Genomic DNA, 25,416 nt, shown 5'->3' with positions numbered 1-25,416 from the left:
TCCATCTTCTCTCTCGATGTCGATATCTCTCTCTATCTAGGTCTGGATCTCGGTCTCTCTCTCTCTCTCTCTTGATCTCGATCTTGATCCCGAACTCTCTCTCTTTCCCCTCTTTCTTTCTCCCTCAATTTTTCTCAATGAGGGCATTCATCGTGATTTTATTTGTTTTTTTTATAGGGGCAGGGGAACAATGTCATTCCCCTTAGCTGCCTTTTAAAAAAACCAAAAAAAACAATTTTTTTTAATTACAAAGTTAAAATAGCCCAAAACGGCGTTGTTTTGTTTAGAAAATGGAAAGAGATAACAAAAGCCTAATGGAAATACTTAATAAACAAAAATTGAAACTTAGAGAACTAAAATGACAAAACTTAAACTTAAAGCACTGAAATGACAAAAGTTGAAATTTAGAGGGTCAATTTTGAATTTTAGCCTATGAAATTTAGCTTTTAGCAATTTAAAAAACTACTTCATCTATTTTACCACCCCACCTTCCAAAATATCAAATATCAAAGGTTCTATTTTTTTTTTCTACCTTTTATCTCAAAAAAAAAGTTCTATTTTTTTTATCACTTCATTTAAATATTCTTTTTTTATTCTTACTTTATTCTTTGTCTCTTTATCTCTCTTCCTCTTTGTCTCTTTACCACCTACAACTACTAAATAAACAATAGTTTTTTTTTTCCCTTTAGTGCTATAGTGAACTTGTAAAGATAGCAGTTTACTATTCATAATTTGCAAAAAAAAATTTGATATACCACCATCATTGTAGCTTGCATTTTAGTATTAGGTGTTAAAGCTAAACCTCTCACACGTTTCCATCTCTCTCTTGTGCTGTTCTCACTCTTAGCCTCAATATGCCTCCAACATAACTTGTATTTTGATTGTATTTTGTCAATCATTTCCTTGTAACTTTTTGTGGGATTTGATGTAAGGCTTGAGTGTGAGAGTTTGGTGAAGATCTGTGAAGAAAGTGAATTTGTAACTGGCTTGCAAGTGGACAACCTGCAAAAGGCCACGTAAGAAGCATATATTGGAATTTGAACAGTCTCATGCTAGGATGGATTTCATCAGTCACTTCGTGACTTAGACCAAGTTGCGAGTGACCCGCGAAACTCTCTGCTTGGAGCATTTAATGTGTGTTTTCCTCATTTTTTTTTTATCAAAACTATAGAAGCCCACATTACCCACGAAATTGTAAATGGTTTTTCCAAGAAATTTTTGAGAGAGAAAACCCTAACAATACACATAAGAGTTAGAGATTGTAAACCCACAATCATCTACACAATTTCTCATAGTTTTCCTTTACTCATACCTCTCCAATTACACATCCTTGAGAGGTTCTTAGCCCAAATACTTACCTCACCCAATCTGAATGTTGAGAGAAGTTCTAGTGTGTGTGGGAAGTATTGGAAGAAGCCATTGATTGGCGGATGCAATTTGGAGCTAATTGCGAGATCCAAATAACTAGTGAAGACATGGCTCGATGAAGCTCGTTGGTAGCTGGAACTTGGAGGGTTCAAGTACATTAGGTAGATTAGGCTTGGAGGGTTTTTTTTTTATATTTGTGTACTCCAACTTTTTTAGTTGATAAGGATGAGCACTAAGTATTATTCGTCCTTGCGTCATCATCCATAACACAGAAAAAACTACACTAGCTCGTCCAGGAATAAGAACATATGAAGGAACTCGTCTATGGACAACTAAGTCATACGATGAAGGGAACCCTCCATAGATTAATATATCTATAGACGAGTTGTGCATGGATGAGTGAATCATACTTGGTGAGTTTTAAAGAAAATCTTCCATTAGATTCACATGAGCAAAATACAACACGTTGCATGTTACGTGGAAGAAATTTCATGTATGACGCCCCATTTAACCTATGTTCTTTGTCAACCGCCAACATTACCCATGATGGCAATGGATCTAAACAAGAGACCCACGTTTGATTCTCTATAAAATGAGTAAATTCCATTCACCCAAGGTAAGTCCAGACCATTCACTATTTTCCTTCCTTATGTCCAAGAGAGAAAACTAACTTAACCATTAGAGGGTCCTTGGCCAGGTCACACTAGTCACCTTTAACAGTTTTTTCTTTCTTTTCAAGATTGACAGCCATTACCATAGCCCAAAGTATTTTAGCCTACTAATTTTCATGCTTCATCAATTGGCGCCGTCTATGGGAAGTAGTGAAAGTTTCTATTAACTTTTCTGTTTTCCAAGACAAAAAGGTTGCATGGTTCAAACTAGGTCAATGGCTACTAGTTTAGGACACTAGGAGAGTGGAAACGCCTCTAGTCACCCAAATCGCGTACCACCACCTCCCATGACTGTCCAGCAACAGTTACAGTCCATGGCAACAACAATGACAGAACTGACGCAACACAACCGAGAGCTAACTAGAGAAGTTAACAGGTAATGTCAACAGCATGGTGGAGAAAAAGGCTGGAACTCAGGATGTGAAGGTGCTGAGAACAATGCTGAAGGGGATTAGTCCAGGGGTACTGTCACTCGTAGGGCACCACATTTGGAGTGAGAGATGAACTAGATGAAGAGAGCTATGGAAGAAATGAAGGATTCCATAATATGAGTGAACCATGTGGATGACCTTGTCCACAAAACAAATTCCCTCTTCATTGTATCCATCACCAGCCATCCCTTCCCTTCCAAGTTCAAAATGCCCACCCTGGATTCATATGATGAGATGCATGACCCTTGTGATCACATTGCTACGTTCAAAACAACCATGTATCTACAAGGTGTTCTAGACGAAATTATGTGTAGAGTCTTTCCTACGATCTTGAAAGGACCGACTAGAGTGTGGTTCAGAAAGTTACCACCAAACACTATAACTTCTTTCCAAGAGTTAAGTAAGTTGTTTGTTAACAACTCTATAGGTCCAGTTTGTTGAGCATAGAGCAAGGAGAGAATGAGAGTCTACGTTCATTTATCAGCCATTTCAACAAGGAATCTTTATTAGTAGATGAGATGGATGATAAGATTCTTTTGGCAGCCTTCTACAATGGAGTTAGTTCAGACTTATTCATTCATAAGCTATATGATCGTGAGCCACAGACGATGGCTAAGTTGATACACTCAGCCCAAAGCTTTATGAATGCAAAGGACGCCATTATTGCCAAGAATAAAAAGAAAGGTGAACGGCTAGAGAACAATTATGTGCATCACCCAAAACAAGGTCCTCGTCCAAAGAAAGCCAAAGTAAGGGAGAAAAGAGACCGGGACAACAAGAAGGCAGGGTCGTCCTCAGGACGATATACCAACAATACTCCTCTAAACACATCGGTCGATCAGGAGTTGATGCAGATAAAGGCTGATCCATCTTTGAAGTGGCTAGAAAGAATGAAGGGAGATCCTAGCAAGAGGAATAAAAGCAAGTATTGTCGCTTTCATTGTGACCATGGGCATAATATGAACGAGTCTCATGACTTAAAGCAACAGATTGAAATTCTTATCAAACAAGGAAAGTTGAAAAATTTTCTTGGATGAGAGACAACCAATGAAAGGCAGAGTGAAGGAACCAGTACGTCCACCGTTGGGAGAAATAAAGATGATTGTAGGGGGCATGTCTACAGGAAGCTCATCCAAAGCTAAAAAGACCTACTTACGGGTAGTCCAAAATGTTCAACTATCTGGGCAACCACCAAGGATGACCAGAGAAGACAAGCCATACATTGTTTTCACGAACGAAGACGCTAGAAGATTACACCATCCTCATGACAATGTGATTGTCACCACCTTGGCAATTGCAAATTATATGACCAGAAGGGTGTTAATAGACAACGAGAGTTCAGTAGACATCCTTTATTATCCAGCTTTTCAGCAAATGAGAATTAATAAGGAATTACTTCGTCTAGTGAATGTGCCATTGATCAGATTTGGAGGAATGAAGGTTCTACCATTAGGAATAATTTTCCTACCAGTTGTGGTTGGCTCTTACCTGCAACAAATCAATAAGGAAGTAAATTTCCTTGTTGTGGATTGTTCATCTTTATACAATGCCATCATTGGACGACCAATAGTTGGAAAGCAGCGACGTCTACTTACCACTTGTCTATTAAGTTTCCAACAGAGTATGGCATCGGAGAAGTACAAGGAGATCAGTTAGCCGCTAAAGAATGTTACTTAGCAATGCTTGCTATGGACGAGCAAATGCAGACGATGAACATTGAAAAAAGGAGAGTGCTAGCTGAATCAATTGAAGTGTTAGAAGATGTACCGCTAGAAGAGTCCAACCCAGAGAAGTTTAACAGGATTGGAACCAGTATGGAGGAAGAGATGAAACAGGATCTTGTCAAATTCCTTAGACGAAGCACAAATGTTTTCGCATAGAGCCATGAAGACATGCTAGGGCTTGGTCCGAGTGTGATCACCCACATCTAAATGTATCTCCATCTTACAAGCCAGTTTGTCAAAAGAAGAGAGTATTTTCCCTAGAACGAAAAAACAATGCCATTAAAGAAGAAGTTCATAAGTTAGTCACCGCGAAATTCATTTGCAATGTCTACTACCTTGACTGGCTAGCGAATGTAATGATGATCAAGAAGGCTAATGGCAAATAGAGGATGTCTGTAGATTTCACAGATTTAAACGAAGCATGCCCTAAAGATAATTATCATATTCCACGTATTGATCTGTTAATGGATTCAACAGCTGGACACCAACTGTTGAGTTTTATAAATGCATTCTCAAGGTACAACCAAATTAAGATGGACGAGATGGGCCAGGAAAAAACATCCTTCATCACAAGCCAAGGTTTGTTTTGTTATAAAGTTATGCCATTCTGGTTGAAAAATGTAGGAGCCACCTACCAGAGGTTAGTCAACCACATGTTTCATCCACAAATTTGGTGAAACGTTGAAGTATATGTGGACAACATGCTAGCGAAGAGTGCAAAGGAGACACAGCATCTGGACGATCTTTAAGAGACCTTTGATACACTTAGGCGATACAAGATGAAGCTGAACCTGAGCAAATGTGCTTTTGAAGTTGCATTAGGGAAATTCCTTGGTTTTATGGTTTCATAAAGAGGGATTGAAGCAAACCTTGATAAGATCCAGGCAATCTTGAACATGGAACCTCCGAAAAATATCAAAGACGTCCATATCCTCACTGGACGAGTGGTAGCCCTTAACAGGTTTGTTTCAAAAGCCAGTTACAATTTTTTAATGTTTTTCAGGATATTAAGGAAGACATTCAAGTGGACTAACGAGTGTCAACGAGCTTTTGAAGACTTGAAGACTTATCTTACCTCAACCCCACTGCTGAGCCCGTCCAAACCAGGAGAAGATTTGTATCTCTACTTAGTAGTGTCTCCCTATGCAGTAAGCTTAGCCTTGATTAGGGAAGAGTGAAAGATACACTCGTAAAGCATTAAGAGGAGCTGAAGGACGATATCCACCAATGAAAAAAGTTAGCATTTTCACTAGTGACAGTAGTAAGAAAGCTCAGACCTTATTTTCAAGCTCATGTAATCAACAATCTGATAGATCACCCATTAAAGAAAGCTATGAATAAGTTGGAGGCCGTCGAACGATTGATCCAGTGGGCTATGGAACTCAGCGAGTTCGATGTGCAGTATAAGCGAAGAGAAGCAATAAAAGCACAAGTCCTTGTAGACTTCACCATTGAATTTACTCTTGCCAACAATTGGGAAGGTGGAGACTAGGGGCAAAACAGTGGGTCGTCCATATTAATGGTTTGTCCACATAGCATGTAGGAGGAATTGCTATCATTTTACAGTCACCAGAAGGAGATCATTTGAGCACGCCGTCCATCTACAATTCCAAACAACCAATAATGAAGCTAAATACGAAGCCTTACTTCAAGGTTTGGAATTGGACAAATCCCTCGGGGCAGAATTAGTCCTCGTCTAGGGAGATTCAAAGCTGGTGATAGGTCAAGTAAGTGAGACATGTGAAGCCAGAGAAGAGCAAATGAGGAGGTACTTAGAAAAAGTTAAGCAATGTATCAAAGGCTTTACAACAGCCCAATTTCAATAAGTACCAAGGGAGGAGAATACAGAAGTTGATGTCTTAGCCAAGACGGCATTCTCGGACGAGATGGTCAATGAACTTAAAGTCCAGTATATTCCAAGTATAGACGTTATGGAAGTGAATTAGATAGATGGAGTCATCAACTAGACCACCCCAATTGTGTCTTAGCTCAAAGACAGAGTACTCCCTGACGACACAGAAGAAGCAAGGAAGCTAAGTATAAGAGCTGCGAAAGTTGTCCTCATGGATGAGGTGTTGTATAAAAGGGGTTTTTCTCAGCCATACTTGAGGTGTTTGATTTCAGACGAGTCCCTTTACATCTTGAGGGAAATCCATGAAGGAGCTTGTGGAAACCATTCGAGAGCCAGATCACTAGTCCAGAAGATAGTCTGTGTAGGGTATTACTGGCCGACCATGCAAGCAGATGTCAAAGCTTATGTTAAAGTGTGTGATAAGTGCCAACGCTACAGCAACATCCCTAGATGACCATCAGAATATCTTACCCCAATGGTGGCTCCTTGGCCTTTTGCCTAGTGGGGACTTGACATCCTTGGTCCCTTCCTTATGATGACGAGACAAATGAAGTTCTTAGTAGTGGGGATTGATTATTTCACCAAAGAGGTGTAAGCGGTGCCCTTGGCAAAAATCACTCAGTAGAATGTCAGAAGCTTCATCTGGAAGAATATCACTTACCACTTCAGAATCACAAGGGTACTCGTCTCAGACAATGGATGACAATTTGACAACACACATTTCAGGGAATTCTGTGAGTAGTTAGGAATTAGGAATCATTACTCCTCACCTGCCCACCCACAGGCCAATAGAAAAGCTAAAGTTGCAAACCGATCCTTTTTGAAGATCATTAAGACTCGACTTGAGGGAGCAAAAGGGATATGGCCAGATGAATTACCTAGTGTCCTTTGGGTGTATAGGACGACAGTAAGGACTCCCACTTGAAAGACTCCATTTAAGCTAGCATATGGAAGTGATGCGGTGATACTAGCGGAGGTTGGACTAACTAGCCATAAGGTAGCCTATTACAAGGAGGAGGAAAAAGAAAAACAGTTTCGTCTACACCTTGATCTCATTGACGAGGTAAGGATGGATGCAAAACAAAGAGTGGCACGCTACAAGAATCTGATGACTAGGTATCACGATGCGTTGGTGAAGCCAAGGCACTTCAACATTGGAGATCTCATCCTAAAAAGAGTAACTTTAGCCACTAAGGACCCTGCTCACGGAAAAATGGGACCTAACTGGGAAGGATCGTATAGGGTTCTCAATTCTAAAATGCAAGGATCATACTACTTGGAAGCACTGGATGGATGGAAGCTGGAACACCCATGGAATGTGGAGCATTTGAGGAAGTACTACCAGTAAAAGCAACTTGTTAGGAAGGTCAGCATGGACAAGATTAAGAAGTTTGTTCATATTATGTTTCAATATTTATGTTTTAGAATAGTGTGTTATGTTGTTAAGTATTTGAATTCCCTAAAAAGCACTAGCTACTGGAATGTGCTATGGATGACATCATGAACTAAGTCCTCTTGTACATAAAGTAATTTAAATTCCCTAAAAAGGATTTAGTATTAGCATGGACCAGATATTTGGACGATGCTATATACTATGTCCTTAGTATCCATGGATAATGCTATGTACAGATGTTGTACGTCCATGGACGATGTGGTGTACAGACATTGTATATAAAGCAAATTGAATTTCTAATTTGAGTGTTTATAATTCTAAAAAATCAACATCCAAGTAAAATGACAGACGACTAAAATCTTTGGACACAGAGAATGTCTTGTCATAAGCTATCCTTAAAAATGAGAGGAAGCAAATTGTCATAAAAGATAATGATCAAGGGGGAGAACAAATTCCCTAACGAAACTCGTCCAAAAAGGATCAAGACAAAAGAAAAGCATGCATGCAACATCCCATGGACAACATGTCCAACCAATTATATGATCCCAACTATGGACTGGAACAACCAAGAAGAATTCCAAAGTCTAAGGACGAGGAAATATATAAATATTCTCCAAAACAAAGTCCTAAACATATATAGAAAATACTTGGAATTAAAATCAACAATGTCAATATGAATAAAAATATTCATAAATAAAAAAGGGTAGACAACCATCGTCCAAAAACCCTTATATAAAGTTAAGCCAAAAAAGGCAATTGTATCAAAGCTCGTCTTAAAACATAGACGAGACAAATGTACTTAAACAAATTCAAAAGATCCAAAACAATGGGTCATACAAAAAAAAAAAAAAAAAAAAAAAAACACACACACACACACACTATTATAAGATAAAAACTTTAAGCCTAAAAAGGCAATTGTATCAAAGCTCGTCTTAAAACATAGACGAGACAAATGTATTTAAGCAAATTCAAAAGATCCAAAACAATGGATCACACAAAAAAAAAAAAAAAAAACATACACACACACACACACACACAATTATAAGATAAAAACTTCAACATCCTTTTACTGAGGAGGATTTTCTCTGGAGGTAGGGTCGTCTCGAGCAGGCTGAGTTGTAGCATCATCTTCAACATTGACGTACTCAGAATTCGTTTGGAGGAGAAAGCTTGCAGCACCAATATTGAGCTTGATAGGGCGGAAGTCAACATTAGGGAAGCGTTCTGTCACGCCCCGAACCCAACTATAAAGATGGCACGTGACAATTGCCGCACGCTTATAAAGTAAGCACCCTACAAGTGTGCAAGGCCTTCTTAGTAACTAAAATTTATCCTCAAAAATTAAATCAAATAAATCCAAAATACCTCAACAATTTCTTTATGAATAGATCTCCAATAATTTAATAGGAACAAAATCCAAACCTCATGTACATAATGCCAATTGGCCAATAAATATAAAACTATTAGAAAACCATCCAATCCCAAAATCATTGAGCTTCTTTTCCTGCTCACAATACAACATCAAAACTCCCAAAGCTTGCTATTCTTCACAATTTGAAACTAGAGGGGACAAAGGGGGTGAGCTAACAACTCAATAAGTAACTAAAATCTTAGTAAGTCAAGCAATAGATCTGTAAAGTATAAGATGTAATATGTGTTTTCAAAAGTTATAATATACTATGCGTTTTCAAAATAACTGAAGAAGTTTCATAGTCTTAAAATAATAAGTTGCACATAGATCACATACTTTAATCATATATCAAAGATGGTTTAGAAAATAGTCAATTTTTTATATATCAAAAGCTATAACTTACAATAGGTTCCAAAAACACATAAGCAGTTTTAGTGACTCAAGGTAATTTAAATACTCAACATTTCCAAAATCATATATGTAGTTTTAAGGACTTAAAACAGTTCAATATCCAAACGTAATTCATATCTTTAACAATCTTATGACTATGGTTACGCTATATTCTCGTGACTAGGCATCAAAGTGCCAATGAATAACGCCCATTGGTTGGGTATCAGAGTACCAATAAATAACCTACATTGGTTTGGATATCAGAGTACCAATGAATAATCACCATTGGTTTGGGTATTAGAGTCCCAATGAATAACCTCCATTGGTTTGGGTATCAAAGTACCAATGGATGATCCCCATTGGTTGGGTATCAGAATCAATTAATAGTCAAATTGTCCATTATCATATATATCAAATCATAGTTAAAACCAAAAAATATATCTCATTCAAATACATATATATATATATATATAATCATATATTCAGTATTTAAATATATTTGTGATATTTCTATATTCTTTACTTTAAATCAATATAGCCAAAAAAACAATTAAATAAAATAAATCTTATATTCAATGCTCATATATATATATATATATATATTTGTGAAAATTCTTTATTCTTTACTTTGAATCAATATAGCTAAAAACAGTTAAATAAAATACATCATATATTCAGTAATCAGATATATTTGTGATAATTCTTTACTTGAAATCAGTAATACAATAGAAATAAAATTGTAACAACTATAAACAATTTTCGTAGTTAAAATATGCAAAATAAAACCAATTAGGATAAGGTTACTTACCTCAGCTAGTTCACCACAAAGAACTTTTCCTTAACACTTTCTCTAAAATCTTTGGATCTCACCTAACAATTTATAATCACAATTTACTCAATAATCAAATAATTCAAGAAAGACTTATAACAGTACTCGACCAGAAAAAGACTATTAAAAATATCCTATGATTGTTTGCTTATCATAATATTTTTCTATATATATATATATATATATATATATTCATTCATTCTACCACCATTAATGTCTTGAAAGATAAGGCTGCTCCTGTTGCTATATCACACTAGGAAAGACATCGTGGGCCATCCTTCAAGTATTGCACCTACTTTTTTTTTCTTTTTCTTTTTTCTTTTTTTTGTAGCCAACATCTTAAACAAAATTCAATGTTACGTACACCCCCCCCCCCTTTTTTACTTGTTAGATCTCAACTCATCAAATTGGTACTATTCCGACTATGTAGAAACTTATCCCACCAAGCCTAAAATTCTGCAGATTCTATCTCCACTCAACGCAACAAAAGGCATTGATGAGATTAAGTTGCTGAACATAAAAAAAAAATTTGCAGTAACAGCGTCTAGTTTATCGAAAATAAATCCAAACTTTTCTTCATTTGCATCATTAAAACTCTTGAATAATTAAATAGTTTCACTACTGGCCAAAGTACCCACTTAAAATATACTCTAATTTCAAATAAAGCTTAGATTTGACAAGAAAGAGATTCTTAGGCTTTTACCTCAATTGTGCAATCAAACCTTCTCTACATGCGCTGACTTAAATTAGACTATATATAGCTAGGGTTTCAACCTTATTTTCTAAAAAACCCCATAGAAATATTAATTATAAAATTGACCCCATAAACAAATTTACTTAAATAACCTTCCTTTTAATCTTTTTTTTGGGGTATTACAGGTTCCATGGCGTCCATATGAAAGTCCTCAAAACTAGCAGCATAGTTTTTGTCCAAAAAGTTAGTGAACTCGCTAGACGCTCTAAAAACCTTAATAGCATCTCCCTGGGCCTTCTCAAGAAGAACATGAAGCTCGTCATTGCCCTTTTGCAGGTGATCAAGACGAGTGTCCTTCTCAATGGCATCCACCTTAAGCTTTTCAACGAGGTTTTTTAGCTCCTTCATCTAGTTCATGGCCTTAGCTGCTACCTCAACTTTACCCCTACAGTCTATCAGCACCTCACGAACCCTTACTTCCAGCCTTATTCTCTCCTGGTCCATCTCAGCAGCCTGCCTGACACTGTTATGAACTTTGACATGGCAATCGATTGAAGAAATTGATTAGACAAGAGATGTGAAATATGACAAGATGAAATGAAAACAAAATAATGAAAACATACCTTGAAGAGATCATGAACAACAGAGTGTTCAAATTCTTTCAAGGACATGCCATAACACACAGCCACATCCTCATCAGTCACACCCTTTTGAAACCTTTCCCAAGCAAGATCCTCATTCCCAAGAAGGTTCATGGGAACTCTTCTGGAAGGCTAAGACGAGGTAGTTACAACAGGCTTGGACAGAGTGACTCCAGCAAGGACGGACGAATCCAAGTCATGAATTTGGATGGACAGTTGTTGGGAAGCAGGAGGGATAGCAAGACCTGGCTTGACAACCCCAGACTTGGACGACCTATGTTTTGCCTTCTTATGACCTCAACAACTAGGAAGGTCTCCTAAGTCAATCGTCTTGGACAAGGTCTTTCTCTTGTCTCCAACAGCAGGACGAGGCTGAGATTGGGTTTCTGGCATGGTCTCCTCGTCCGCTAAACCATTTCCCTTGTTTTCTTTCATGGTTGCTATCCTTGTAAAGAAAAGTTTTAGGGCTTGGTTAAAACAAATAATAAAAGGAATTTTTCTAAGTAAAAACTTATGTATACGGGTGGTAAGCTCGTGGGCTAAAGCTTCAGGGGATGGTTCAGGCTCAAGTCCCCAAGTGGCAAGACATTGGAGAGTGACTAGGGAATGGAAGCTTCTGTTAGTGAATAGATGAGCCTGTTGGACGTGCTCAAGATAAAACTTGTTCGAGTACAAAAAAAAAATAGAAAATATTGAGTAGAAAAGAAGCATACCCTCTGGATGAAGGTTCCCTATTTCTCTAGTATATGGGGCGAATGGATCCCTACCTACCTCAATATGGTTTCTAGCCCAAAAACTAGAGACGAAGAAGAACTCCATCTTCTAGTTTTTATCAGACAAAATATGGGACTTTATCAATCTACAATCTGTACCCCTGGTCGAGAACTAATAAAAGAATAGGGACTGACTAATTTATGAGGGTTTATAACAATAAAAGAACTCGTCTACAGTGAGAGGACAATCCCCTTCAAACACCTCCCTCCATAAAATTTGCATAGAGACAACCAGTCTTCATGCATTGGGGTTGAGTTGACATACTCCTAAACCTAACCCAGTAAATAACTCTCTAGAAAAAGCATTGAGAGGCAACCTAAGTCCCCCCAAGAGATAAGCCTCATAAATACCTATTCCAAAATGAGGGTCACAACACCACTCGCCACGGACAGCTAACCTAGGGTTAAGATCATCTGGAATTTGGTACCAACTTCTAAAGGAGGTATGTATTTTTTCATCCGTCTTAGAAGGGACACCAACAACACAACTATAGACGATTTCAACCTTGTCTGGAGTGGTGGATGAAAGAGTACTGGTAGAGGTACCAGCATGTGATCCTGAAGTAGCCCTTATCCTAAGCTCTTTCTGAAGAACTTCCAAAGGAATCCTAGGAGCTCCGAACGTGTATTGCTCATCCGTAGTGTTCCCTCCACTGCTATTACTATCACTACTTCTACTGCCACTATTACTACTGGAACCACTATCACTAGTACTATCATGGTACTCGTCTATCTCCCTATTGTTACTGTTGCTAGACGATGATACTATGATTTCAGACATTTTGAAAAACTGAAGGAAAACCTAAAGACGAGATGGAGAAGATCCTTGGCTCTAAATGAAGAAGGCTTAAGGATGTGAGAAGACTTCTAGACGAGGCGCTAGACGACAAATGCCAAAGAAGAAAATATTAGAAATGTGAAGAGGTGGGAGAGGAATTCCACTATTTATAGGCAACTAAGCTCAACATAGGAAATGACGCAACCAACCAAGAGAAGCCACGTGGCGCTTTTCTTAAAGACGAAACGACATGATTGATATACCTCAAATTGCACCATATATCGACAATTGAATACGAATTTCAAAATTTCAAAAATTAAAAAAAAAAAAAATCTGATTGATAGACAACACAAGGACAAGGGGACAACTAATGAGGATGAGCACTAAGTATTATTTGTCCTTGCGTTGTCATCCACAACATAGAAAAAACTACACCAACTCGTCCAAGAATAAGAACATATAAAGGAACTCGTCCATAGACAACCAAGTCATACGATGAAGGGAACCTTCCATAGATTAATATATCTATAGACGAGTTTTGCATGGACGGGTGAATCATACTTGGTGAGCTTTGAAGAAAATCCTCCACTAGATTCACATGAGAAAAATACAACACATTGCATGTTACATGGAAAAAATTCCATGTACGATGCCCTATGTAACCCATGTTCTTTGTCAACCGCCAACATTACCGATGATGGTAATAGATCCAAACAAGTAGACCCATGTTTGACTCTCTATAAAAGGAGTAAATTCCATTCACCCAAGGTAAGTCCAGACCATTCACTATTTTCCTTCCTTGTGTCTGAGAGAAAAACTGACTTAACCGTCGAAGGGTTCTTGGCCGGGTCACACCAATCACCTTTGACATTTCTTTCTTTCTTTTCAAGATTAACAGCCATTATCATAGCCCGAAGTATTTTAGCCTACTGATTTTCGTTCTTCATCATTAGTGAATCAATTTGGCTTGGAGGGTTGCGGAGAGGTTTTTCCCTGAGTACTTTGATTTCCTCTTCGATAACATGTCTTAGTGTTATCTTGTGTTTGCATCTTTCTTCCCTTACTCTTTAAGTTTTATATTTGTTATTGCTTGCTTGTAGTTATGGCTTAGAGAGTAGTTCTGGTTATTGTGTATCATTTACTTTTGCTCCGCACTTAGATAAGTTAGAGTAAAAGCAATTAAGTCGAATTTTTAAAATTGGAGGTTTAAACAAGCTATAGTGTTTTACACTATTTGAGCTTTTAGTTTGTTTTTGTGTGATAGGTTTTGAGAAGTGAATGTGATGGGTTTTTGGTTGTTTGTGGTGGTGGTTTTGTTGAAGTGTTGCTGTGAGTTTTCCTTTTTTATGTGTGGTTATAGGTTGATTTTGATTTGGGTGTGGTGGCTAATTTTGGTGATCTCGGTGATTCCGGTTATGGCAATGAGTTCGGATTTGTGAGTTCTGATTTAGAGGTGGATTTGGATGTTGTTGTAAGGGTTTTATGGGTTTTTACCTCTAAGTTTTTTTTTTTTTTTTTTTTTTTTTTTTTTTGTTTTGCAGAAATCACGATGGCTAGTGGTTATAGGTGGTTATGAGACAATGACCTAATACGGCGATTGCCTTGTTTTTAAAGAAACTATATAATTTCAACTTATGTAATTCATTAACTAGAATCCACATTTGTTTCCATCTAAACAACAGAAATACCGTCATAAATTCAACTTTTAGACGAAAACTAGATAATTTCCTGCACAATGCACGAATACTTTGCAAAATTATTCGAAATAATTTTTATGTTTTAGACCTAATATAATACACATTTTCTTGTATAATATTTATGTTTTACCACAATATTGTTGAATGCCTTGAAACTCAATTTTCTTAATTTATATTTTATATTAAAAAATTGTCATAGAATTGGTTTCCGAATATTGAGTGAAATTGCTCTATTGATCTAAATTTATGAAGTTAGAACAATCAATATTTTTGGACATTTTTAGAAGACTAAAATATTATATTATTGATTAAGAAAGACTATGTAGCATGTTAAGTAACATGTGGTAAACATTGCAGTTGCTCTTCACATAGAACCTGAATTGTATTGCCATTCTGAAGTAAAGAAAAATCATCTCAGTTGATATGTTATAGTCTTTGCAGATGAAATGCCCAATTTCATCACCGACTACGAACTACAATTCTGAGTTTACAAAGAACTTGTGATTTATATCTTATATGACTTTTCACATAAATCAAATACTATGCATCTCATGGACTATATCATAATGTCTCAATATTCATGTTACCATTATTTTAGATAATAATAAAACAACTTTATTTAATCATAACATTAAGTCATACATAATGTAATACATAGCATCATACACTGGGATTTAAGGGCACACATCCTAACAATCTCCCACTTGCCCTAAAGACTATTGTGCACTAATTTAACTCTCATTCCTTCCAAATGTGACTCAAAAGTCCTTTGGGGCAAGGTTTTGGTAAAGGGATCCGCTAGATTACTTGCACTACTAATCTTTGCTACTACTACATCTCCTCGAGCAACAAAGTCTCAAATAATGTGGTACTTTCTCTCATTGTGCTTCCTTCCTTGTGATTTCTTGGATCTTTGGATTGTGCAACCGCTCCACTATTGTCGCAAAACAATGTGATGGGAACTTACTCCATTCTTACAACACCAAGTTCAGAAAGAAATTTCTTGAGCCAAACAGCTTCCTTTGCTGCTTCACAAGCAGCAACATATTTAGCTTCCATGGTGGAGTCCGCAATACAAGATTGCTTAACACTCCTCCAACTTATGGCTCCACCTCCCAAGGTGAAAACACATCCTAAACTGAATTTTCTGAAATCTAAATCTGATTGAAAATCTAAATCTGTATAGCCAATGGGAATCAAATCCTCACACCGATAAACAATCATATAATCTCTCGTTCTCCTAAGATACTTGAGAATATGTTTTACAGCTTGCCAATGTTTTGGTCCTGGATTTGATTGATATCGGCTGACCATGCCAACTGAATAACAAATATCTGATCTAGTACAAAGCATGGCATACATGAGACTTCTCACTGCAAAAGCATAAGGAACTTGTCTCATCATATTTTCTTCCTCTTGAGCCTTAGGCCTTTGGTTATCAAACAGAGAAACTCCATGTCTAAAAGGAAGCAATCCTTTCTTGGAGTTTTGCATGCTAAACTGTTCTAGGACCTTATCTATATATCCAGCTTGTGATAAGCCTAACATCTTATTCTTGCGATCTCGCCAAAACTTGATCCCTAGAATAAAGTTAGCCTCACCCAAGTCCTTCATATCAAATTGGCTTGACAACCAAACATTTACTGATGAAATTACCCCTACATTATTTCCAATGAGTAGAATATCATCAACATAAAGCACTAAGAACATTACTACTTTGTCTTGATATTTTTTGTACACACATGGTTAGTCAAGATTTTGTTCAAAACCAAATAATTTGATTGTTTGACCAAATCTGATGTTCCATGACCTAGATGCTTGCTTAAGTCCATAAATGGACCTTTTCAACTTGCATACCATATACTTTTGGTTCGTTTCTATGAAACCTTCCAGTTGCAACATGTATATTTCTTCTTCAAGATTGCCATTAAGAAATGCAGTCTTGACATCCATTTGCCAAATCTCATAATCATAATGAGCAGCAATGGATGAGATAATTCTAATAGACTTAAGCATGGCTACTGGCGAAAAAAGTTTCATCATAGTCAATACCTTCTTTTTGTGTATACCCTTTCGCCACTAGTCTTGCTTTAAAGGTTTCAACCTTTCCATCTATCCCTCTCTTCCTCTTGTAAGCCCATTTGCAACCAATAGGTTTAATGCCGTTAGGCGCCTCTACAAGATCCCAAACTTGATTGGAATACATAGAATCTAATTCAGATTTCATAACTTGAACCCAATGATGTGCATATATATCATTCATTGCCTCCTTATAAGTGTAAGGATCCAATTCAGCCTCTTCTGAGATAGCTTCATAAGGTTCTCCTAAACCTATAAATCTTATAGGAGGCCAAACAATTCTCCCACTACGACGAGGCACTTGTGTACTAGACATCTCATGAGTAGTATCTTGTGGTGTATCTAATACAGCCACATCATCCCTAATTTCATCTATTAGTTGTTCAACTACAGGTTCATTCATTTCAGCCGAGACAACTCTACTTCTAGGAGTAAAATTATTCATATAGTCATTTTTCAAGAATTTGGCATTTGTGCTAACAAATACTTTATTATCCTCATGACTATAGAATAAATGTCCAATAGTTCCTTTTGGATACCTTACAAAAAATACCACTTCTGTTTTAGATTGTAACTTGTCAGACTTTCCTTTCAACATATGTGCTGAACAACTCCAAATGTGGAGATGTCTCATACTAGGCTTACGCCCATTCTACAACTCTACAGGTGTTTTAGGAACAAACTTCAAAGGTACTAAATTCAGAAGATACATTGCAATATTTAAGGCATATCCCCAAAAGGAAATTGGTAGAGTCAAATAACTCAACATGTACCTAACCATATCTAAAAGAGTCCTATTCCTTCTTTCTGCTACACCATTTTGTTGTGGAGTTCCAGGTGCAGTCAATTGGGATATTATCTTATTTTCAGTTAAGTAATCCTTGAAATCCCCAAGAAGGTATTCGTCACCTCGATCAGATCGAATGGCCTTTATGCGTTTACCTAATTGATTATCAACTTCAGCCCTAAACTGTTTGAACTTTTCAAAGGCTTCGGACTTCCGTTTCATTAGGTACACATAACCAAATCTAGAGTAATCATCAGTGAAAGTAATGAAATACTCATAGCCACCTCTTACTTGGATTAACATAGGACCACATACATCTGAATGTACTAGTTCTAACAAATCTTGGGCTCTTCTACTTTTTGTATTAAAAAGTTGTTTGGTCATTTTACCTTTCAAACAAGATTCGCAAACTGGAAAACCATCAAAGTCTATGGGCTGTAAAAGTCCATCTTTGATTAGTCTTTGAATCCTACTTGAATTAATATGACCCAAACGCAAGTGCCAAAGATATGATTCACTCTTTAATGATTTTACATGAGAGTTATTATCTAATTTTAAATTATATAATTCATGCTTATCAGGAGTTAAAATATAAAGACCATCCACAATATTTCCAGAACAGATGAACACTTTATCCTTCTTTATTACAACATTGTCTTTCAGGATAACACAATACCCATGTTTACCTAAATAAGTTGCAGAAATTAAATTCCTACGAATATTAGGTACATACAAACAGTCTTCCAATATTAAAACTCTAGACTTAAAGCATAAATTAAACACTCTAACAGCTACAACCGAAATCTTGCTCCCATCAGCCAAAGTAAGAAATAGTTCTCCCTTATTTAACTTTCTGGTCTCCTAGAACCCTTACAAAGAATTGCAGATATGATTAGTACAACCTGAATCCACACACCAAGAATCCGTGAGATTCTGTACAAAACATATTTCAAGAAAAACGAACTTTTCATACCCTTATTCTTGGCAGCCTTAAATGTTGGACAATTCCTCTTCCAATGTCCTTTCTCACCACAATGGAAAAACTTTCCTTTGGTTTTCTTTCCTTTGTTGGCAACTTCTAAGGCAATTTGTTTACCATCTTGCTTAGTGAAGTCCTTCTTCTTCTTTTTCTTAGCCTCGCCTTTCGACTTAGGTTGAGAAGTAGAAACTTCACCCATATTGGCTTTAACACTAGAAATACCAAGAATGCCTTCCACCGCTACCAACTCATTCATTAATTCGGACAATGAATAATTTTTTTTGTTCATATTATAATTGAGTCTGAATTTCTTGAATGATTCCGGTAGTGACTAGAGTATCATATCCACTTAGGATTCTCCATCAATGTCGGCACCTAAAACTTTTAATGTGTTCAAATTAGCAATCATCCTAAAAAAATGCTCTCTCATTGAACTTCCTTCAGCCATTTTAGTATTATAAATTTGCCTCATAGTTTCTTGCCTTGCTAAATAGCCTTACTCACCAAACATCTCCTTTAGACTTAGCATTATGTCTGAAGCTAGTTCTACATCCTGTATTTGATACTGTAGAACATTTGAGATAGATGCTAGGATATAGCACTTGGCCATCTCATTAGATTTCTGCCAATGATCATATCGCTGTTTTTCCTTAAGAGGAGCATCTAATGAAGGAAAGCTAGGACATGGTTGAGTAGGCACATATTTGTGCTCTTCAGCAGTAAGAACAATGTCCAAATTTCTTTTCCAGTCAACATAGTTAGATCCAATCAGTTTGTTTGGTTAAAAATAGCAACAAGTGGGCTAAATGATGCCATGATTTAAATCTGAAAATAATAAACATGAATGTAATAAGTAAACTAGACATTATCAATTTAGCATAAAGCATATAATATGGAATCTTAATAAAACCATAATATAAACTATGCAACGACAACCCAATCCCATGTTTAAAATTCCTTGGAAGCAAGTAAATTATAAACACTATGATTGATTGAGAACTATTCTTATTATTAGTGCTATCATGATAACTCTTATCAAACACTAATAACATGTTGTATTTCCTTTAGCCTCTAAGTAATAATGACATAGCTCCGAAGGGAGGTTAACATTAAACTTAGTCTAGTGTACACTATTGACTGAATTCTATTTGAGTCATTAAGTAACTCCACGGTAGCATTATCGTTCTTAATGTAAAAACATATATCATCCATCATTAAGAAGTATATTTTGTAGTATCATGAATTAAACACCCTCAGAAGGGAGCAAGGCATATACGCCAAGGCGAGGTGCTTAATCATTCTATTATAAACCATCAATGAAAGCCGTGAGATCCAACCCTTGTATCTCTCTCCCACTAGATGTTTTAAATTAAAGGTTTTTAAGATCAAGAACCATAATAATGCTAAAAAAACCTTTAAAAACATAATCCTAATCTCATTAGGAATAAATTTCATTAAACTAGCATTAACATATATAAAATATATATATATATAACATAATATAAACCCATATTACATTTAAAAATCCATATTATATTATATATAATATAATATATGGATTAATATATGTAATATATAATTATTACATTATATATTTTACTATATGTAATCTTATATACGGATTATATATGCAAATGGAATTCTTTATATGCATGCAAGTTGGCCATCAAATCTGTATAAACTAAAGCACATCATAACAATTATACATTGCAATAAAGGACAAGCAATGCATTAACATTCAAGTCATGCAATCCGTATCATTATTACATAATATAGTAATACAAATGCATGATGGCCAAGCCGTGCATTAAAGTCAAGCCACGCAATGAATGAGGTCCAAGCGGTGCAATTATGGTTCACACATGACAGTTATTGAAATTCAATAACTATATCCTCTAGGCCATAATTATACACGGCTCCTCTTCAATAGCAATATATCCTTGTGCAAACATGGGTATATATATACAAGTGATGCAATTCTCTACATTATATTCAAATGATGCAACAACTATTAAGACACGACACCATTACTTTATGATGCAGAAAATTGAAACACAAAGATAACGGTTTTCTTAAATTCTAAAATTCAATCACATATTATACAATCATGAGATGAGAAGATAGCTCTGATACCAATTGTTGGAAAAATTGGTTTTGTATCTCATACAAAACACACAGCGAAAGCAACAAACATAGATCTATTTCATTCATGATTGATAACATACACTATGCAAATTTCAGAATTTAAGAACAAGATAGCGTACCTTGGTATGGAGAAATTCAAAACAAAGATTAGAAGCACTTGGGAACACTTTTAATCTTCACTCCAATTCCACTTTATGCCCAAGATGTGTGGTCTCTCAATCAATTTTCGAGGGAGAATAATCGAGTGGCTTCACTCATACATGCACACCATTTCACAATGATGTCTCTTTCTTATTATTTTTCTAATAAAAATTTTTGTATATTTCTCCCTTTATAACTAACTAATTATCTAATTGGGCTGGCCTATTGGGCCTTTCCAATTGGGCTGGCCTATTGGGTCTTTCCAATTGGGCTTTAGTGTGTGGCTTGGAGTGGGACCAAAAGGAACCAATAAGACACTAGCTTCAATGGGCCTTGGCCTTTTCCGTCAACTCTGGACAAGTCCAAAATTACCATTAATTATATTTAATACTATTATATAAATATAATTGCACTCTAGGCCATATTAATAAATTATATCCCAAGACTTTATTATACATGCAACCCCTTCATAAAATATTCGTAGTAATATAAAGTCATGAATGTAGACTGCCACTTTGTAAATTACTACATCTTATCCTTGAGTAGCCAGTTTAATCCTTTAAAGTTATTTATCATATATTTATGAAATTCAATTTCATAAATGTATACTTTAGTAACGTCTTACCAAAGTGGTTAGGCCTAACTCTTTGAATAACAAACTCATTAAACTTATCTCAGGGGAATAATTTGTATCTCCATTAAGAGACTATGAATTTCATCTTGAGAATATATATTTCATCAACACTAAATGTGATTGCCCAATATACTAAGATTTTGACTGTTACTTTAGATCTCACTCCAGATATATCAAAGCAACCAACACTTTATGATCGGGTCCATTATCCTCTCAGGATTAAGAGTTCATGTAAATAGAAGTCGTGAGATTTATTATTCATTTGACAGTCATTAAGAGAATAATAAATCTCACAGCGGTTCAGTTCAATATGTCTTAACTCTTAAAACATATCAACATATCAACTAGAAGTCTACACTTCCATGATCAAGACAAATCATCTCAGTTGATATGTTATATTCTTCGCAGATGAAATGCCCAATTTCATCACCGACTACGAATTACAATTCTGAGTTTACAAAGAACTTGTGATTTATATCTTCTGTGACTTTTCACATAAATCACATACTATGCATCTCATGGACTACATGATAATGTCCCAATATTCGTGTTACCATTATTTTAGATAATAATAAAACAACTTTATTTAATCATAACATTAAGTCATACATAGCATCATACAATAGGATTTAAGGGCACACATCCTAACACCTATGACATAGTAAAGGCGTATCTGATAAACATGACAGAAGGAATAAGAGCATACAATTAAAAATAGAAAACACAAACTTAAGCAAGTAAACTAAGTTTAAGCACACTTAGTTCCCCTTAGTTGACTTAAGAAAGAGCCCAAAGTATAATAATTTTTGCACTGTTGTTTATATATACCGAGCAAAAACTTCTAATTCAAATTTTCACAACTCCAACCATCATAATAACTATGATATCCATTGAACACATGTGAAATAGCTAAAAACAAGGACAGAAGTCCTCTTGACTCATCAGAAACTGTCTAACTACCAAAAAGAAAAAGAAGGCTCCTGATGAAAATTGACTGGAAATAAGATGATCCTGCAAATATGGCTTCCTTCCTAAAGATCTTTTATGTGTTTTTCTTCCTTCCAAGGTCTTTCAAACCAAAATAGAAGTAGAAGGCGTTCAATTAAGCAAATAAAAATCAAGCTACGTGTTACTAGAAGTTAAACTCACCTGAAATACGTTCCTTGACCCAATTATAGCTCCATCTATGAACTAGGTATTATCACTTGTAATATTTGCTTGTGAAAATGCCATTCGATCAATGCCAGTACCACTGGGATTCCGGTGTTCAAAGTAATAGTTCCACCAGGCTGCAATGAAGCCTAAACATGCGACATACACAAGAAAGAAGAAATACAATGAGATGTTCAAAACTTTAACCCCAAAAATTTGATGGTTTGTGGGGGGCAGACTGCAGAGAGCAGAGATAGAATCAGATAGACAAGTATACCAAAGTGGGACGTCCTCCACATCCAAGAACAATACTCCATCTTCTGTTTTAGTTCTTTAAGCTTTATCTCAACAATTATGCCTCCCTCATTCTTCTCATCAGGTTGTGGTTTCACCTCAATGTTTCAAAACAGACTTAGAGAGTTTATGTTCCTCAGAGCTTGCTTCCCTGCCTCAATGTTAAAAACTTGGCCCGGTCGAAGCTGTCATCCCAATACAAACATTCACCAACAGAAATAAACAACCAATCAATCATCCTGTGAGAATTTGATGAAGAAAATTCTGTATTGCATTACTGAAAAATGAATGTACAACTAGTATTTATACAAGCAAAAAAAAAAAAACTAACTTCCTAAACTAACTCCAAATTATAAGCATCTTTCCCTCCAAAACCTATTACCAATCAACCACTTACACGTGTCTATAAATATAACTACCAATTACAGTTAATACTAAACTACATCTATACTACTATTTAAGTGGTTGTACCTATTTGGAGTGGATTTTTTTTGTTCCAAAATACTCTTACACCCCTAGGTTTAAGTAGAGACAACTAAAGGATAGTTTGGTAGAAGATTTTTTTTTAGTTCCAAAATACCCCTACACCCCTAGGTTTAAGTAGAGACAGAACCAAAGGATAGTTTGGTAAAAATACATGTCTAACTTGCACTAAAATATTGCCTACAAAATAGGAACACTCTTCCACTAACCCATTCTTCAAAGTTACTATACGTTTATTGTTTTTTTTAAATAGAAAAATAAGTTAAACACCTCAAGTTTATCTAAAAACAAATTTAAATATATATATATAAAATAAACTAAAGGACAATCTGGATTCTTTTTGTTCTAAAATACCCTTACAGTCCTATGTTTAAGTAGAGACAAAACTAAAGGACAATTCGGTAAAAATAAAACCTTAACTTCCACTAAAACATTGCCTAAAAAATAGGGTCACTTTCCTATTGATTTTCAAAATAAAACATTTGAATAACTATCATTTTTTTTTTTTTCAGTTTTCAAAATAAAATTGGTTATCCTTATTACTCCATGGTATACACTTTTGTAGTTTTCCTTCTTCAGTAAAATAGTTAGTGTTTCTCTATCTCTGAACGCTGCAATTTAAAAGATGGGATGGGTCATGCGATTCCATGTAAGAATGTTTTATGCAGTTTTATGGTAGTAATATTTACTTCCATTCCTACAACTTTATAAAGTTATATGCTTGAAAACTATCCAATATTGTTCTATGATCTCACATTTTAATTCAATGTGATTCTTAGGAATGTTTACTTGATTTGGTAAGTTATAGCTTTGGTGTGATTCGGTCTTATATTATTATTTTTCCTAAAAATTGGGTTAATGTGTTTATGTGTAGCATTTTAAAAAAATTATTTTTACTGTAAATGCAAGAGAAGGGCAAACATTAATTAATGATGTGGAACTATGTATTTATTTTGAGTAAACATTAATTATTATTTTTGTATTATTGTTAATGTAATTGTTTCATGTTGATTTAATGAAGGATTCGAAAGTCACACTCTTTCATTCTTCTTCTTCTTTTTGTTGAGAAAAATACTCTTTCATTCTAATTATTATTTTCCGTGAATGTATATTGATCTTTTATATTTTAGTTTTTTAATTTTAAAAAAATTAACAATATTCTAATACGTTACTCTGTCTTTTCTTCAATGGATTTTAATTCTAAAAAAGAGGATAATTGTAGAAGCATGTCCTTAAGCATATGTTAATAAGCAACATATTTAACATCAAAATTAAGTGAAGTTTAACCTAATTAGTAAAAGCATAATTTAGTGTGAACATTTCTTATATAGTTTTCTCCATAATTTAGTGTTTATAAACTTGACAAAATTGACTTAAATATTTTTTTTTTTTTTTATGTTGGGTTGATTTTTTGTTTTTGTTTTTGTTTTGTTTTTAGCCTGGACATATACTACTTCTGCATATGATATTTGTTTTGACTGCATGAAAAAAGAAAAATGAAATTAACTTGACAAAAGTTACTAAACTCAATATTTTTGTGGATTAATAATGGCTTAAGTTGGGTTGAGTTTTTTTTTTTTTTTTAGCCTTGACATATATTGGTTGGTGCTTTGTGTTTTGACTGCATGATAGAACGAAAATGAAATATTGGTTTTTATTCTTATCCACCAATATAAGAATATATTTATACACACTTTTTACATTTTCCATTATAATGCATTTGTGGGTGAAATAATTTTAAAATCACACCCCTAGATTTTTTGTGATTAGAAGATGTAATAATCTCAAATTATAAAGGATGCAACATCAATTAAAAATATACTAGGCTCTGAACACGCACTCACGCGCGTGCTCAGAGACTTTTCTATTTTTTGGGTAAATGTCAATTTAGAGCATTCATTATAATATCTGATTATTACATTTTTCAATCACCAAAAAACCTCGGGGTGTGATGAAAGATTATTTCAACACACATATTTTTCATCACACTCGTAGGTTTTTTTTTTTTGTGATTGAAAAATGTAATAATCAGAGATTATAATGAATGCTCTAAATTAACATTTACCCAAA

The sequence above is a fragment of the Castanea sativa genome, chromosome 6, assembly GCF_040712315.1.
Source record: "Castanea sativa cultivar Marrone di Chiusa Pesio chromosome 6, ASM4071231v1".
NCBI classification, from domain to species: Eukaryota; Viridiplantae; Streptophyta; class Magnoliopsida; order Fagales; family Fagaceae; genus Castanea; species Castanea sativa.
This window is presented reverse-complemented; position numbering follows the sequence as displayed.